This window comes from Balaenoptera physalus, assembly GCF_965194825.1.
Source record: "Balaenoptera physalus genome assembly, chromosome: 9".
NCBI classification, from domain to species: Eukaryota; Metazoa; Chordata; class Mammalia; order Artiodactyla; family Balaenopteridae; genus Balaenoptera; species Balaenoptera physalus.
Genome location: NC_138888.1, coordinates 16,024,159 through 16,037,119, shown reverse-complemented (window position 1 = coordinate 16,037,119; position 12,961 = coordinate 16,024,159). Strand labels below are relative to the sequence as shown.

The following is a 12,961-nucleotide window of genomic DNA, read 5'->3' as shown; positions in this document are numbered from 1 at the left end:
GTGCTCTGGAAAAATCTCTCCAAGTGGGGAATCAACAGTTGGAGAAGGGAGCTCTTGCCCACTCCCCCTGCTTTCATCGTGCACCTGGGGTTTCCCAACCTTTGATTTCTTTTGCCGTCCCACATTGAGTCTCCAAGGCACACTTTACAATTCTCTTCAAGTACACTTTAAATCTTCAGTGGCATGGTTGCAACCAGTTGACATTTTAAAAATTGAGTACTTTAGTAGGAGAACAATAATAAACAATTACCGGACATACATTTTAAAACCACGTAAGTTTCCAAATACCAGATCTTAAAGAAACTCGATTTTAGCCCCAGGAGACTTGGCGATACATCACAACCATCCCTCCTGCTGTCAGGGTCCTAATTACTTGCTTCTACAGAACAGTTGAGGTTTTTTTTTTCTCGGTAACCTTGAACCCTTCTCTACCCAAGTCTCCAGACTTAGGCTTATCCTCTGCACCCTAAGGAAATCCATCCAGTTCCAGCTTCCAGCCTGGGGAGCACTCCTTTCTCCCTGCTGAGTGGAGGGTAGTGGGGACTGGCCCAGCCCTTGGCTCCTGCCCTTTGGACAGTCCCCTCAGGTGCAGATGTAACAGGCTCAGAGAACAGCAATGTCTAAATCAAAAAACCTCCATAGGATTCGTAACAGGTGAGGCCCAGGCCTCCAGCTGGCGGTTTAGCATGTTCTCTGGAAATGGTTAGTCATTCCCAGACTTGCCCTAAAACCCTGAGTCCATTCGCTTCTGTCTCACAAAGGGTGTGGTCCATGGAAATTTAGAACTGCTTCCAGATTGCCGCGGGTGCCCCGGCTGCTTCTGATGTGCTGAGTGTCTGGAGGGCTCCCTGGCTGCCGGCCCCCCACCACTGACAGGGCTCCGCCATCCTCCCTCGCTGCTCCAGAAGTCACGGAAATCAAAGGGAGAGGGCTTTTCCCCAACAGTGCCTCATCCTGAAAGACGTAGAGCACGCATGTTGGCTCAGGTTGTCCGGGTTTGAAACTAAATCTATCAGCTCCATTGGTCAAGACCCTGACACACTCCATCTGTAAAATAGAGATGATAATAATACCCACCTCTGGGAATTGTTCACTCTTTAACTCAAAGAATGATTATCAAGGGTTTACTGTGTGCCAGGCCCTGTGCAAGGCGCTGCTCTATGGACTTGGAGTTTAGGGAGGGAGACCAACAGATGTAAATTTTATCTATTGGTAAGTGCACAAAGGAGAGATGCATGGTGTTAGGAACGCACTTTTTAGGGGTGGGGAGGGGGACCTCATTACAAGGGAGACCAAGGAAGTAATTGCTGAGCTAATGAGTATTGCATACCACATATGCACGCAGCATGTGCAAAGGCCCTGTGGAGGCCTAAGTGGGGAGCGTGAGGAGGAATTAAATGAGGCTGGAGAGGAGGCCAGGGGCCCAGCATCCAGAGCCTGGTAGACTGTGTTAAGAATTTGGGTTTTAAGAATGATGGGAAACCGCTAAAGGTTCTCAGCAGGGCAATGACAGATTTGTGTTCTCAAAGTTGGAAACTATTTGGAGGGACAATGAGAGTGGATGTGTGGAGGCCATTAAGAGAGTCCTGGAATAATTTAGGCAAGAGATGATTTAGCTTAGACTTGGGAGGTGGTAAAAGTGCAGGTTCAGGAGACAGTTAAGCCATGGAATTGATAGACTTGGTGATGATTTGATGGTGGGGACAGAGGGAGAGGAGGGGTCAGGGGGCAAGGTATCCTTGAATAGTCACATTGCCTACACAGAGTAAGCCCTCATTAAATGTAAATTATTATGCTAATTGTAAAGCAGCTCTCCCTTTGGTCTGCTGAGTTCTCACGGAAGCTCTCGTTAAGTGACTTTTAAGGGGGGACGAGAGGGCTGGCCTGTCTCCCCGAGACTGGTGTTTGACCAATGGCAGTTGGGCGCATGTACCCTCTGACACCGATGTGGCCCTTTCAGCATGGAGTCGAACCCTCCACTCAGGCCGAGCAGGCTGCTTTCAGTCTCCCCCAGGGTCCTCATCCTACACCCTCATCCTGGTCCGCGGTGGAGCTTAGAGCCTGGATGCACCTAAGTTGGCTGAATGTCATAGTTTGACTCACACTTGGGACCTTTTACACCTCCGTATACTGTAACAAGGATTCACGTGGCCATTAACGGGAGGGTCAGCCTCTCACATTGCTATGTGTTGTCACCACCAAACAGTAGTCTTTCTCTTTCTTTTTTAATCAATAGGCTTTTTTTTTTTTTTTTTAATAAATGTATTTATTTATTTATTTTTGGCTGCGTTGGGTCTTCGTTGCTGTGCGCGGGCTTTCTCTGGTTGCAGCGAGCGGGGGCCACTCTTCATCGCGGTGCGTGGGCTTCTCATTGTGGTGGCTTCTCTTGTTGCGGAGCACGGGCTCTAGGTGCGCGGGCTTTAGTAGTTGTGGCTCGCAGGATCTAGAGCGCAGGCTCAGTAGTTGTGGCACACGGGCTTAGTTGCTCCATGGCATATGGGATCTTCCCGGACCAGGGCTCGAACCCGTGTTCACTGCATTGGCAGGCAGATTCTTAACCACTGCGCCACCAGGGAAGCCCAATAGGCTTTATTTTAAGAACAGCTTTACATTAATAGAAAAACTGAGCGGAAAGTGCAGAACTCCCATACACCCCTCACAGTCCCCGCTCCTCCCTCTGTTTCCCCTGTGATTAACAACTGCTATCTAGTCTGGTATATTTGTTAAGCTGATGAGCCAATATTGTTACGTTATTATTAACTGAAGTCCATAGTTTACATTAGGGTTCACTCTGTGTGTTGCACATTCTGTGGGATTTGACAGTAATGACATGAATCCACCATGACAGTTTCATACAGAATGATTTCACTGCTCTAAAAATGCCCCGTGCTCCGCCCATTCATCCCTCCTTTCCTGTGAGCCTTTGACATCCACTGATCTTCTTACTGTCTCCATGGTTTTGCCTTTTCTAGAATGTCATACAGTATGACATACATATACAGTAGGTAGTCCTTTCAGATGGGCTTCTTTCACTTAGTGACATGCATGAAGGTTCCTCCACGTCTTCTCATGACTTGATAGCTCCTTTCACCAAGTCTTTCGAATTCCATCTGCACCGTGGCTACCGGTCTGCACCTGGAAGTTTCCATGTGGAAATCACAATTTCTTTTCGGTGCCTGGTGTCTCTTCCAAGTGGCATTTCCACATCATCTTCTCAGTCTTGGTCTTCTCTGCACCTGTCAGTCCTGAAGACATTTGGCTGATTTAGGAGCCTTCCCAAGATAGGAGCTGGAAAATGACTGGATTCAGTGTTCCATGTTCAGGGAATCTGATACCACGGTGACTCCATATTTCCATCGGAATGATCCAGTGAAAGTTTTGGTAGCTGGGAGTACTGCCTTCTCTAAGAATTGGGCTGTACCAGACGTTGAGTTTTTAATTGCCTTTGTGACACCCTGGGGGTAAGTTGAGGGTTTCCAGCCTAAGAAGTTTTGCTTGGTCCCTAAGCAGTTCTACTGCAAAGGTGAGTGTATACCATCTTCTATCAAAAGACATTCCTGGCCAGATCACTGAATGGATGGGAGGCGGGTCATAGCCAAGTGTGACTTCTTAGAGACAGGCTGCACGGCCATTGCCTCTTGCTCTCGTCTCCTTGGACGACACCAGCCCTGTCCTTTGGCACACTACTTTATTCTTCCCCAGTGTCCTCATTCGTTGCTGCAGTCCAGGACCAATTGGAGATCATTGCTGAGTTGCCTTGTTCGTATTATGTTTTGGAGCTGCCCACCCCTCCTGTCTTTTCATGGTGTCCTAATGTCTGTGTCCCCCACTCCCTCGGTACCCACTTGGGAGCTTACGTGTGGTGTTCCTCATGATGTAGGTGCTGCCATGGAGATCAGAGGGTCAGAGGCCAGGCACCGCTGTCAGGCAGCCCAGGGGGCATGGGGATGGTGGTTGTCCATCTGCTGTAGCTAGAGCCTTTCGGATGTCCCGTCCTCACTGTCCTCAGGTGTGCCGTGGCTAAGAAAGTTGTCCCTGCCATCCTTATGATCTGCCTTAGCCATCCCTTATTTTCAAATACCTTATTAGGAACAACCTCCCAGTTTTCTTGTCACTTTGCCATTGTTAGCAACCAGTTGTGCATCTTTAATGTTCAGATGCAGAAATGCAGAACCAAGTGTTATCGTTTCCAGAAAGCTCTGCATCTGGGGATTTTTGCTTACATTTTCTTTTTCTTTTTCTTTTTTTTCTCCTCTTAATCCTTATGTTTTTGAACAAGTTGTCAATGTGCTAGGTCTTTACTTATCATTTTCAGGCATCAGGAATGAAAGAGTTCTTGGAAGAGACATTTACATTGAACTTTATTTATTTATTTTTAAAGAGGAATGAAGTGATCAAAAGTGCCCAGTCAACTGAGCACCTTCGGAGGTCATGTTACCATTTGCTAGTTTGCACCACCTGGCCAGGCACCTTCAGGCCAGCTTCTTATCCAGCCCTGAGAATTACAGGTGTGGGAGATAGGGTTAGAGGGGAGTTATCTTGCCCCGCTCACGCCAGTTGTAAGGGGCAGGGACAGAATTTAAACCTGGGCTTGTCTCGCTCCAAACTCCGCGCACTGGGCCCACCACTATGTGTCCCCTGCCGGAGGGGTGTCATATGTGCTGAGAAGCAGAGCCGCCTGAGGCCTGTGTGGGAACATGCAGGTTCTGACCCAGATCTCCCTGGTGTCCTTTTATCACAGAAGGATGTGGCCTCATGAGCTACTGGGACCAAGGATGGGACATATAACCCTTTCTGCCCTGACTCTGAGTCCTTTTTTAAAAACCGTGTTTGGAGAGTTACGATTATCTCTCCAGAGACAATCATTTGTTCAAACGAATTGCTAAATGTTTTAGGAAGGGCAGAGATTTGGGGGTGGAGGAGGCCCACCCCGGCTGCCCTTGGAGGGGAGGCAGCGTGCATGGAGTTTGCCCTTTGAGGTTTGGATTAGCAGTGACCCAAATAAGAACAGAATACATTTTGTGCAGTCGCCCTGGTGTAAGCCAGTGTCATCTCTTACCCAGTTATTTCTGCGGCCTTGTCAGTGGTCCTGCCTATGCCCTCAGCCCTTTCTTCACAAAGCAGCCAGGGCGAGCCTTTGTAAAAGGTAAATCAGAGGGGATATGGGGATATATGTATACGTATAGCTGATTCACTTTGTTATACAGCAGAAACTAACACACCATTGTAAAGCAATTATACTCCAATAAAAATGTTAAAAAAAAAAAAAAGAAAGAAAATCAGATCACGCCATGACCTGCTCAGACCCCCAGAGGCTTCTGTCTCAGTCGGGGTCCAAGTCAGAGTCTTTACAGGGGCCCTACCCCAAGTCCACTGCAGTGACCCTGGGAACCTTGCTTCTCAGACTCAGCTGGGCACCTGCTCTGTTCCCCTTTGGTGCTCTTCCCTCAGATTTCAGCACGGTCCTTCTTCAGGTCTGTTCTTCAGATATTTCTCTCACTACTCTGACCACCCTATTAAAATTCCAGCCAGCGTATTAGTTCCTCTCCCTCTCCTCTGCTGTTTCTTCTTGAAAATATTTATCACCATTTGCTACATCGTATATTGTACTTAGGTGTTTATTGTCTGTCTTTCCCATCAGGGTTTTTTTTTTTTTTTAATAAATTTATTTATTTTATTTATTTATTTTTGGCTGCATTGGGTCTTCCTTGCTGTGCGCAGGCTTTCTCTACTTGTGGCGAGCGGGAGCTACTGTTTGTTGCCGTGAGCAGGCTTCTCATTGCAGTGGCTTCTCTTGTTGCAGAGCACGGGCTCTAGGCGTGCGGGCTTCAGTAGTTGTGGCACGTGGGCTCAGTAGTTGTGGCTCGAGGGCTCTAGAGCCCAGGCTCAGTAGTTGTGGCACACGGGCTTAGTTGCTCCGCGGCATGTGGGATCTTCCGGACCAGGGTTCGAACCTGTGTCCCCTGCATTGGCAGGCAGATTCTTAACCACTGCATCACCAGAGAAGCCCTCCCATCAGGGTTTAATCTCCGTGAGAGCAAGTATTTTTGTCACTTGTTCATTCTTTATCCCCGGCGTCTAGAAAGTTTCTGGAAGATAGCAGGTCCTCAATAAATAGATGTCACATGGATTTTCACGTGACCAGTAGTGTGGATCTTTATATCTCTGAGCTGGCATTTGTTTTATATTGTTGAGTGTTAGGGTGACAGTCCTCAACTGGGCTGCTGTGACACGAGGATGTGTCCTGAGTAATTGGTTCAATGATAATAGTGAAAGTACCAAATAAAGGTAGTGAACTATCAAAACATAAAACATATTCTGGGTGTTTGTAAAATAATGTCAGTATTGCTCACTGGTATCACAGTGTGTTTTCTTAAGCAGGAGGAAAGGGGGGCGCTCGGGACAGGGCATGCCCTGTGGCTTTTCTGCTTTCTGCTGCAGCCGTCATTTGTATGCTCTGATGCCCCAGAAATGAACCTTAGCTGTGGGGAGTGTGGTATAAAGGGGCGTCCAGACCTGCTCTCCTGGGCAGCAAGGACAGCAGCCTCTCTGCATACTATTTAAAGCATCCCTTCACTTCAGCATAGGATGAAGTTCAGTCTGGATATTTTAATCTTTTTAGAGGAGGAGTTTGGGGGATTTTGCTGTTTGAGCAAGCTTCAGCCTTTGAAGGTTATTTAGCTTCTAAAACAAGTGTGTATTAGGGACATGTTAGTAACATGGGATGGTACCATTCGCCAGTGTTGAAGTTGGAATGACCTCCAATTGTTTACCCCATTTTAGTTCCATTTAAGGCCTCTCCTGCCCCAGCCCCTCGAAGCGGCCCAGCAGATGTGTGCCCATCAGGCACCGGACCCCATGCCCGTATTTAAAATAGGCTCATCTCCTCTCTCTTCACTCAGCTTCCCAGCTCTTTAAGCCTCCCCCCCTCAGTCTTGATTTGTTTATGCCCTCTGGCCTTCATGGTCCACAGCTACAGATGACTTTCCTAGTTTATTTCTTTGTTTCACTGGAGCACTTCTTCCTGAAATGGGAGGTAAACATATAAGATATTAGGCCTGATGTGTCATAAAATGTCTATAGTTTTTCTCTAACTCTAGTCGACAGTCCGGGGGGACGTAGGCGTCCAGGTTGGAAATCGTTTCCCTTCAGGATTTTGGAATGATTGTTCCCTTGGCTTCCAGCTCACAGCGTTGCTGCTGGGAATCTTGGTGACGTTGATTCTCTGTCCTTCTGTGTGTGGCCTGTTTTCCTCCTGAAGGCTTCCCAGACCTCCGCTTCATCCCCATTGTTCTGATATTCCAAAGTGATGTGCATAGGGTAGGCTGGGCTCCCTTTTAAGCGGAAAAAATTTCTTGCAGATTCCAGGGCTGATTTAAAGGTTTAATACGATCATATTTAGATATGTACCACTTAAAACGAAAACTCTGTATGCTTATGGTTCTTCCGATTACAAAATCAAAATTGCAAATTAAACACAAAGTAACCAACCAACGGAACTCAGATGTCCAACGTGAATCACCTGGGACGGCTGATGTCATTCTTTCTGTGAGAGGAATTAGGTACAGTTGGGGGTAGCACAGAGTCCTTTGAGCGATGGCTTCGGGCTTCACTTGGTGTGAATAAGTCAGTCAGTTATGCATTAAAGCTACTCTTTGGCCTTTTTCTCATTAGGTCATTAAGCTAATTCTGCTTGATGATAAACACAGGGCTGATCTGATTATACAGAATGGTCATCCAGATGATTCTTAGAATAAATGCGCTTGCTTATAGAAATGTTTTTGGGTTGTCATTAAAATGAAAACATGAAATGTAAATATTTTCACAGAGAAAATAATACTACTCACATAGTCCCTGGGAGCTGGTGTGCCTCTGTTCTTCTTAGGTTTTTCCTACACCAGTTTCCCCGTAGGCCTGTGGAGGGGAGCCCTGGGGAGTGTGGGCTGTCAGAATAGGCCAGTGCCCCCCGACCCCGACCCCTGCTGCCCACGTTTCTCCCTCACTGCCACGGTGTTCACAGCACTCTAATCTCACGGTCCTTCACGTCCTGATCTTGGGGCAGAGAGGCAGAGAGCTGTGAGCCACTGTCACTTTCGGGGAGCCCCTAAGCTGTGTGTTGTGAAGCGTGAAAATCATCATCCACTTTCAAGCAGTTTTAGCATCAGCCTTCCTGCCCCCGTCACTGTTGTGGAGATCAGCGAGCATTTGTATTTTTTTAGCAGCTGACGCCACACTTGACGGGGTTCGTGGTGTGAATTCTCTGGCAAGTTGGAAGTGTGTGTGAGTGTGCATGTGTGTTTTCACCGCAGGCCGTCTGTTTCGGGAACACAATACTCGTTGCATCACTGCATCCTGGTGCCTGAGCCCAAGGTGGTCGCAGGCCCGGCTGAGGTCCTGCCTGCGCGGGGCTGTGCCTCTGGCCCTCGGCGCTACCATGTGTCCCTGTGCAGTGGCAGCGTGGGGTCCCCCTTCTGTATAGGGTCGGGGGGTGCTGGAGGTGGCTTCCCTCTGACCTGCCTGTTGGTTTGTGAGTGTCTTCGAGGTCCCAGGCGTGCTCTCTGTCACTGCATGTTTCTCCAAAATCTCACGGGCTCAAAACCTGCATCTTCTTTCTACCTTTCCCTTCTCCCTCCTCCAACATCCAGTTCATCTCCAAATTCCATCCCTTTTCCCTTCCTGTTTAAAATCACTGTTTAAAATCTTTCCATCCTTGCCACAGCTGGCATCCAGGCCCTGATACCTCCCACGGGATGACCACAGCCGCTTCTCAGCAGCCCCCCCTGCCCCCTCCTCGTTCCCAGGGCCCTGCTGCTGGGCCAGCTCTCCCAGCATTTCCCACCCTTGCTCTGGAGCCCTCATTGGCTACAGTCTCTGCAGGCTGAGGAGAAACTGGCAGCATGAAGGCTGATGGATTTTGTTTGTCTTTCACAATATTTTAAAGAATTGTAAACCAACTTAAAAAAAAAAAGATACTTTAACATTAAAAATCTGTATTTTCAGCTTTTCTGAAAACTTGGAAAATCTGGCAGCATAGAGCACATGTCCCTAAAAGGTTACAATAGTTGGAAATGGAGGGTTGTTTTGTTTTGTTTTTTGCTGCCTTTCCTTGGGGCATGCTTTCTCTTGTTTGCCGCACTCCTCACTACTCCTTATAGCACCCCACCTGCCTCAGCTCTCATTCTGGCTTTCATAGTCATTAATATTCATAGCCCAGAGCTGTCTGACCCCCAGGCCAGGGACCTTTCTACACCCTGTACTTAGAACAACCCTTGTATTTTGCCTTCTGTGTATACCATTCTGCCTCTTTTGGGTGTTCTCTCTCCCCCTCTAAACCTATCCAAATCCTGCCGTTCCACAAGGCCAGCTTACATGCTCTCTGCTCTGTGAAACCCTCCCCGCCTGCCCCAGGAGGAGGTTTTCCCCCTCCTTAATCATAAAGCCCTTTGGGTTTGTCTCTGTCTTTTGGTGCCGTTGGAGATCATTTGTTTCTGTGTTTCGGCTGCCCCTCCGGAGCAGGGCCTCACGGTGTTGATACTGTGCTCGTGTACGGTGGGTGCGCAGCGACACACAACCAGAAAGATGCACAGACATGGTCAAGGGCCTCGTTCTGTGGGTATCGACAGGAGGGTGAATATAGGGTGCTGTTAGCGGGTGACTTACCCCAGCCACTCCGAAGAGATTGTTTCGTTTTTGTCACCAGAGCCCCTGTTTGCAGATCTATTTTTAACGTGGGGAAATTCCCCAAACACAGCTAGATTCTGGCAAACCAGAGTAGGCTGTGGGTGTGGTCACTCCCTGGTAAGTGATCTGATCTATCACCAAGGTTGTTCAGTGATACTGCTTTATACAGACGATAGAGCTCAAGAGAACAATTTGAATTTGGACTATTGCTACACTCATTAAAAATATTTAATACCAAATATACACAGGATTCTATGCTTGATACTAGATCAGTCTTTTCTTCCTACATGTACCTCCATGGCCCCCATCTCTATGTCCTCAGTGGGGCTTTGGTTTCAGTATCGCCAACCTTCAGAACCCACCCTGCTCCACGCTCCTGGTACACGTGCTGAGCCTGACCTCCTCCTGGCCTCTGAGAGAAGTGGGTGGGGGTAATGAGAAACTCATAGGTTGGGAGAAAATGCTGATGTCTAGTGATTTGTTATAATTACTCAGCCAGTGAATACTTGTTTTGCATCAACCTTCCCACTTGCAAAGCCCAGGCCAGGGTTTCCCAGCCACATGCCCTTGGGGCATGGTAGTGACCTTGCGATGCTAGCTGTTTTCTTTATTCCTGTCAAGCTCCTTTGAGAGGGGAGGAGGCTCCCCTTTGTCTGGGCCAGAGGGTGAGTGGACTCAAGGGCCAGTCCTGTCCAGCGGTGTGAAAGGCCCTGTGTCTTCACTGGTGCAGCAGTCACTCGCCACGTGTGGCAGCTGAGCCCTGAAACGTGGTTAAGGTGACTCAGGAACTGGATTCTTAACTGTATTTCATCTTAGCGAATTTAAACTGAAATACAGCCCAGACCTCAAGGGTTGGGAAAACTGGGTCAGATGTGGTCAGCGCCTGCGGGAGAGCCCAGCGCAGTCGTGCTGAGAGGACACCTAATTGCAGATAGTGCTGCGTGGGTGCGACTCTGCTTTGCTATGCAAGTAAAAGCCTGTTTGACCAAATGTGGCGGGGCTTCAAAGCTGCACGATGTTTGCAGGGAAACCCACGGCTGTGCTGTTCTGACGGGGGCATTGTTCGCTTATTCTTTAAGTTCCTTTCAGAACAGCAGACACAGAGCTCCCCTTAGCTGTGATTACTTGAACAGTTTCTACAACCTGCTTCCTCTGCTTGATTTCATTAAACCGTGACATAAATACATACTTGGTGCCCAAACCACGTATAAATGCTGAACCCACATGACGGTTTTGGGGGAGGAGTCGGGGAACTTAGCGGGAGGCTGTATAGACTGTTACACAGATTGATACTTGTGGGTTTATCGCTTTTGCTTGGCTTTTCTTGAACAGAGTCAGCTGAAATCGGCTCTGGGTATTTTGACCTCACACGGTGGTTATTAAAGCCACGCCAAGCTGTGGACGTAGGTGAATTAATCTTGAGCCACATTTGCTAGAATACACACACAACGTGTGCCCGGCGCTGCTCCAGAGGCTGGATTGCCGTGGCTTCAGCATTCTTTGGCCTGGGGAGGGTCCACGTGGTCCATGCGTGATTTATCCACACTGTGGCTTCCCAGTTGCAATCTGTGTACATGGGCTGCCAGTTGTTCTGTAATCTAGTGAGTTTCTTTGTTGGTGTTTCAGTTCCCACTGGTGCTTTCACTGTGGAAAGTCTGGCAGACCCTTGAGAGCTGTACCACTATTGGTGGCTCCCCAAATGACTCCCCTCTCCCCCTGCAGTCTTACTTTCAGCCACAATTTCAAATATACACAAAATAGGAAGTCGGGCACAGGCAGCACTGGGGCAAGAGAATGCCAGGGTGGAGGGGACGCAGTCGCCAGGGAGGCTGGTACCCACACAGGGAAGCAGTGCTCAGCATCCTGACTGAACGGAGTACAGCCTTGGGATCCTCCAGCATCCTCCCCCCAATGGAGGCCACATCTGTACCCATCTCCCTGCTCTGCCCTGGAGAGGGCTTAAAAATGGCATCTCATTTGAAACAGCAGCTCTGTACCGGTCTGAGAGACAGGCTGGCTGGATGAAAGTGTGGGATGGATGGCTTCTAGTGAAGGAGGGGAAAGCCACAGAGCTCAGCCAGCTCTAAGCGGAGGGCAGTGATGCTGTGTTCACTGCCATATGTAGGTTGAGTCTCAGGGCCTGGTACGTACTGTCCAATATTCCTATAGGCAGATCACACTGCTACCCCTGTACGGTTTTCCTGACATCCTCGGAAGCCAGGTGATTATGTTTTAGTTTTATTCCTATCCCCACTCTCCAGTAAGAAGCGTTCTTTCCTAGTTCTAAGGTCATTTGAATTTTCTAAGGAGATATGCTTTTTTCCCCCCCCATTTTTTGTGAGTATTATTATTAAAAATTTTTAAAGAGATTTTAACCTTAATAAGACTAAGATGTTAGACTTGCCCCTCTGCTTTGGGTTCAGTTTTCCTTCTGCTTTATCTGGGCTTTCCAATATGGATTGCATATCTCACTGTAGTAAAGAAACAAAAGTCAGCACCCCTATTTACAAGGGTTTTAGGTGCTCTGTGTCAGGAACTTGGGGCAGAGACCAATATATATATTTCTTCTTCTTATTCACAGTGGTGTATAATATTCCTCCGTTTCCTGAAAACACTTGGGTCCTCACTTTTGTGTTGGAGCAGGAAAAAGAATGGTTGAGCACTATTAGTAAGTGCATTTTACTAGAAAGGAAGTTCTCAGAAAGTCAGCCTTGCCCCTGAGGACCAGACAACACAGCTGGCACAGAGCAGCTAAGCCCAGGTGTCTGCACAGGTGTCCCACACACAGGTTTCTCCCTGGCTTCTGCAGACACCCCTCGGCCATCCCTGTGGCTGGGACGAGTTGGCCTGCAGGTGACTCCTCATGGGAAGGGGAAATGCAAAATTACAGCCCTCTCCTAAATGCGATTTTCTCTCAGCGTTCTCAGAGATGTGGGGAAGATCAGGTAACAGACAGAATGAGAGGTAGCCAAGATCTACTGTGGGTTGGAGCTGCAGATTCCAAGTCAGTGAGGTCTATCACCGCATTGCAGCTGGACTTTCCTGCCCTCTGTTATGGATTGGATGTCTTTGGCGCAGGAATATGAAACTTGACTCACAATAATGGGGCTTTACTAGAATGTCGGTGGGCTTCAGAAGTGGTTTGACTCGGTGACTCGGTGACGTTATCCAGAACCCTCTTTCCGTATTTCTCCCCACTCTGCCCACCGTGAGTCAGGCTCTCCCTTCGTGGTTGCACGATTGTTGCCGGCAGTTTCTAGATTACAGGCTTCCTCAGCCG

The 12,961-nt window shown here is 48.3% G+C and overlaps 1 protein-coding gene across 2 annotated transcripts in view; it reads left to right on the top strand.

Annotated features, from left to right (window-relative positions):
* PPP1R14C (protein phosphatase 1 regulatory inhibitor subunit 14C) overlaps nt 1–12,961 on the top strand; it is an 86,515-nt gene that overhangs the window by 52,251 nt on the left and 21,303 nt on the right. The gene's annotated exons all lie outside the window — the stretch shown is intronic.